The sequence below is a fragment of the Procambarus clarkii genome, unplaced genomic scaffold, assembly GCF_040958095.1.
Source record: "Procambarus clarkii isolate CNS0578487 unplaced genomic scaffold, FALCON_Pclarkii_2.0 HiC_scaffold_1755, whole genome shotgun sequence".
Taxonomy (NCBI): Eukaryota; Metazoa; Arthropoda; class Malacostraca; order Decapoda; family Cambaridae; genus Procambarus; species Procambarus clarkii.
Genome location: NW_027190780.1, coordinates 1 through 5,000, shown reverse-complemented (window position 1 = coordinate 5,000; position 5,000 = coordinate 1). Strand labels below are relative to the sequence as shown.

General features: G+C 53.3%; 2 non-coding genes across 2 annotated transcripts in view; both read right to left on the bottom strand.

The window, feature by feature from the left end:
• Positions 1 to 118, bottom strand: part of LOC138362393 (5.8S ribosomal RNA) — a 162-nt gene extending 44 nt beyond the window's left edge. The window contains exon 1 of the ribosomal RNA XR_011227624.1: positions 1 to 118. This exon is cut by the window's left edge and continues 44 nt beyond it. This is a non-coding gene — a ribosomal RNA (5.8S ribosomal RNA).
• A 647-nt stretch (positions 119 to 765) lies between these two features.
• LOC123752618 (small subunit ribosomal RNA) lies at positions 766 to 2,637 on the bottom strand. Its single transcript, XR_011227626.1, has one exon. It is a non-coding gene; the product is annotated as a small subunit ribosomal RNA (ribosomal RNA).
• Between the last annotated feature and the right edge of the window lie 2,363 nt (positions 2,638 to 5,000).

The window sequence follows — 5,000 nt, the reverse complement described above, 5'->3', positions numbered from 1 at the left end:
CGCCGCAATGTGCGTTCGACTTGTCGATGTATCTGGTATTCTTGCGATTCACATACCGACACGCAGTTAGCTGCGGTCTTCATCGACCCACGAGCCAAGTGATCCACCGTTAAGAGTTGTATATGTTTTTATTAAGGCCTGTCGGCCGTCTATCACTCCATCATAGGAGGACGTAATGTATGGGGGGTTTGATAGGGCTGGTAAGAGCCCGACTTTGGTTAGAAGACACATAAAATGCTTTTTTTCTCTCTCCCCTTTTTCCTCCTCTGCCGCACACGTACATTTACGTTTACAGTAGAGTGAAGGCGGGGAGGGAGGGGCCCACTGGGAAGCGTGTCAAGGAAAACCCAGCACTAGACGCCGCCAGAGTAGCAGGCGCCGGCCCTGTCAACGAGAGGAGCAGTAGCGTCTTCGCCTGCTGCTTTCTCTCTATGGTGTGGGTGCCGGAAGCCACTGAGCGACCGGGGACAAGGAAGAAAGATGTCGGTGACGGGTGTCGCGAGCCCCAACAGATGACTCTAAAGCAGTATACGGCGCTAGGACTGTGACCTGCGCCGGTCGGACTGACTGACATGTCATGTCAGTCCGACATCACAGACCTGTTATTGTCTCACAGTGGGTGTTGATCTCCCCGCCGTTTATCCGCTTTCTCCTTTCCCACGGCAATTGGGTGCGGCTCCCAAGGCTACCCTTGCCTTCTTCGCATTGAAGAATACTCGAACGACGACGACGAGCCGATGGTTGCAGCTCTCGCGTCACAAACTGTAATGATCCTTCCGCAGGTTCACCTACGGAAACCTTGTTACGACTTTTACTTCCTCTAAATGATCAAGTTTGGACATCTTTCCGTCAGCTCGAGGCGAGAACCCCTTGCGCCGAGACGCGAGGGGTAGAACATCCAAGAGCGCCAGTCCGAAGGCCTCACTAAATCATTCAATCGGTAGTAGCGACGGGCGGTGTGTACAAAGGGCAGGGACGTAATCAGCGCAAGCTGATGACTTGCACTTACTGGGAATTCCTCGTTCATGGGAAACAATTGCAAGCCCCAATCCCTATCATGAAGGGGATTGAACGGGTTACCCGCTCCTCTCGGAGGGGGAGAACACGTTGATCTCTTCAGTGTAGCGCGCGTGCGGCCCAGAACATCTAAGGGCATCACAGACCTGTTATTGCTCAATCTCGTGCGGCTAGAATTGCCGCTAATCCCTCTAAGAAGAAGTTGCGAACTGGACACCAATTGCTGGAGATCCGTCGACTAGTTAATAGGCCAGAGTCTCGTTCGTTATCGGAATTAACCAGACAAATCGCTCCACCAACTAAGAACGGCCATGCACCACCACCCACCGAATCGAGAAAGAGCTCTCAATCTGTCAATCCTTCCGGTGTCTGGGCCTGGTGAGGTTCCCCGTGTTGAGTCAAATTAAGCCGCAGGCTCCACTCCTGGTGGTGCCCTTCCGTCAATTCCTTTAAGTTTCAGCTTTGCAACCATACTTCCCCCGGAACCCAAAGACTTTGGTTTCCCGGAAGCTGCCCGCCGGGTCATGGGAATAACGCCGGCGGATCGCTAGTTGGCATCGTTTATGGTTAGAACTAGGGCGGTATCTGATCGCCTTCGAACCTCTAACTTTCGTTCTTGATTAATGAAAACATCCTTGGCAAATGCTTTCGCAGTAGTTCGTCTTGCGACGGTCCAAGAATTTCACCTCTAGCGTCGCAGTACGAATGCCCCCGCCTGTTCCTATTAGTCATTACCTCAGGTTCCGAAAACCAACAAAATAGAACCGAGGTCCTATTCCATTATTCCATGCATAGACATTCAGGCCATTAAAGTAGCCTGCTCTGAGCACTCTAATTTTTTCAAAGTAAACGTGCCGGCCACTCGGGACACTCGATGAAGAGCACCCCGTGCGAGCCGGCGGGGCTAGTTAGCTGTTCGGAGCGTGACAGTAAGCACCAGGCGGTGTACCGTCAGTCCGGAACTGAGATCCAACTACGAGCTTTTTAACCGCAACAACTTTAATATACGCTATTGGAGCTGGAATTACCGCGGCTGCTGGCACCAGACTTGCCCTCCAATAGATCCTCGTTAAAGGATTTAAAGTGTACTCATTCCGATTGCGAGGCCTCGGATGAGTCTCGCATCGTTATTTTTCGTCACTACCTCCCCGTGCCGGGAGTGGGTAATTTGCGTGCCTGCTGCCTTCCTTAGATGTGGTAGCCGTTTCTCAGGCTCCCTCTCCGGAATCGAACCCTGATTCCCCGTTACCCGTTATAGCCATTGTAGGCGCATAACCTACAATCGAAAGCTGATAAGGCAGACACTTGAAGGATGCGGCGCCGGTGCGGAGACCGTGCGCTCAGCAAAAAGTTATTCAGATTCACCACGGGTGGGTTAACGGACCGAGGCCCGACCAGTTTTGAACTAATAAAAGCGCTCTTCCCTTGCGGTCAGAGACGTGATGCATGTATTAGCTCTAGAATTACCACAGTTATCCAAGTAAGTGGGTTTACAGATCCAATGAAACATAGCTGATTTAATGAGCCATTCGCGGTTTCGCCTTAACTCGGCTTGTACTTACACATGCATGGCTTAATCTTTGAGACAAGCATATGACTACTGGCAGGATCAACCAGGTAGCTCAACAGTACTACTGATATATAGTACACAAGACACACACACACACACACACCCCTCGCTCCCCTCGGTTTTGCGTTTTAATCCTGCTTTGCAAGTTAAATCTCACTATGGACTCTCTAGCAGCCCGACAGTATGGCGTTATGTCGATACGTTAGACGAACAGAGGCGGAGGAGAGCAGTTACTCCGCGTGGACGAACGATCATAACTACCCCGCCGAGATTACTCCTGCTCGTCATTGTCGTCATTCAACACGGCAAGCTGGAAAAACAGGAGGAGGAGCAGTAGTAAGTGAGTAGGTGGTGGTGGTGGTCTTTTTCGTTTTGGTAGGGACGCGAGTCTTATTTTCCTCGGCGTCACCCCTTTTATATGAAAGGAACCGTCGGAAATGCATCCGAGGTGCCGTGTGGTTTGTCGCCTCCTCGTTGGTGGAGAGAGGCGACGCCACAGTGTTTTTGTTCAGCCTTCCCATGACATGGAAGAAGGTTGGTGCTCTGTTCCCATGCACACAGACCGATCGATAGCTGACTCGATGTGCAGTCGTAGGCTGGAGAAGTGATCGCACGGAGATCGGAAGGAATCGTCGTGACACAATACAGAGGCGCTGCTTTGAAGGCCTCTCGAGCCTCACGACGTGCGCGATTACGGGCGCTCTCGCCTAATGCTACGTATGTCTAGCAGAATGCAAGTTCGCCTCGCGCACCGGACCCGAGATGCCGCAGCGTGTGCAGTGACAGTTCTCAGTTTGCATCGAGCATCGGGATCATGCTCTTGCGGGAAGGAGGATGATGGGGGGTTGTGTGGAGAGAGAGCTGCTGCCGAAACAAACTACTCACTCCAGGGAGGAATTGAAGGCAATTCTCGAGCCACACGACATGCGCGAGTTTCGCCGACCGTCTTCGCCCACTGTTACGTATGTCTAACACATGAACAAGATCGGTCGCACGCGCACACCGGACCCCGAGGTGCCTGGGCTCTGGAACCACACGACATGTGCGAGGAGGGCCGCCTTCGCCTGCAAGTTACGTATGTCTAACAAGACGCAATGGTCGGTCGCTCACACACCGGACTCCAAATACCTCAGCCTATGTGGCATTTGCCCCGCGACAGACAGGCAGGTTCCCCATTGGCGCCGGTGAACGAGAAGCAGTTCGCAACCGCACCGGAACCCAGAACCTGTGATCCAATCCCGCGACAGGCAAAACACCGTCTGGTTCCCCAATTACTCCGGTATACGTCTGCGGCAAACAGTTCGCTACCGCACCGGAACCGAGAACCAGCACCCTAACAGTGGGGGAAGAGAAAGGAGCCCACGCACCAAAACAATGGAATACATTTGCTCCTTCTCTCTGGCGACAACGAGACACAATGTCGCCAAGACGCCGGTAGTAGGTTCAGCCAGCCACCGAGTCTCCCCCTTTATATAGCTATATCTAACGTCCATGGAAGGCCATCTCGGACCACACGACATGCGCGAGTTTCGCCGACCGTCTTCGCCCACTGTTACGTATGTCTAACACATGAACAAGATCGGTCGCACGCGCACACCGGACCCGAGATGCCTGGCTCTGGAACCACACGACATGTGCAAGGAGGGCCGCCTTCGCCTAATGTTACGTATGTCTAACAGAACGCAATGGTCGGTCACTCACACACCGGACTCCAAATACCTCAGCCTATGTGGCATTTGCCCCGCGACAGACAGGCAGGTTCCCCATTGGCGCCGGTGAACGAGAAGCAGTTCGCAACCGCACCGGAACCCAGAACCTGTGATCCAATCCCGCGACAGGCAAAACACCGTCTGGTTCCCCAATTACTCCGGTATACGTCTGCGGCAAACAGTTCGCTACCGCACCGGAACCGAGAACCAGCGCCCTAACAGTGGGGGAAGAGAAAGGAGCCCACGTACCAAAACAATGGAATACATTTGCTCCTTCTCTCTGGCGACAACGAGACACAATGTCGCCAAGACGCCGGTAGTTGTCAGCCAGCCACCGAGTCTCCCCCCTTTATATAGCTATATCTAATGTGCATGGAAGGCCATCTCGGACCACACGACATGCGCGAGTTTCGCCGACCGTCTTCGCCCACTGTTACGTATGTCTAACACATGAACAAGATCGGTCGCACGCGCACACCGGACCCGAGATGCCTGGCTCTGGAACCACACGACATGTGCAAGGAGGGCCGCCTTCGCCTAATGTTACGTATGTCTAACAGAACGCAATGGTCGGTCACTCACACACCGGACTCCAAATACCTCGGCATATGTACCCCGCGACAGGTAAAAGGCTGGTTCCCCATTTACTCCGGTAAACGTCTGCGGCAAACAGTTCGCTACCGCACCGAACCGAGAACCAGCAC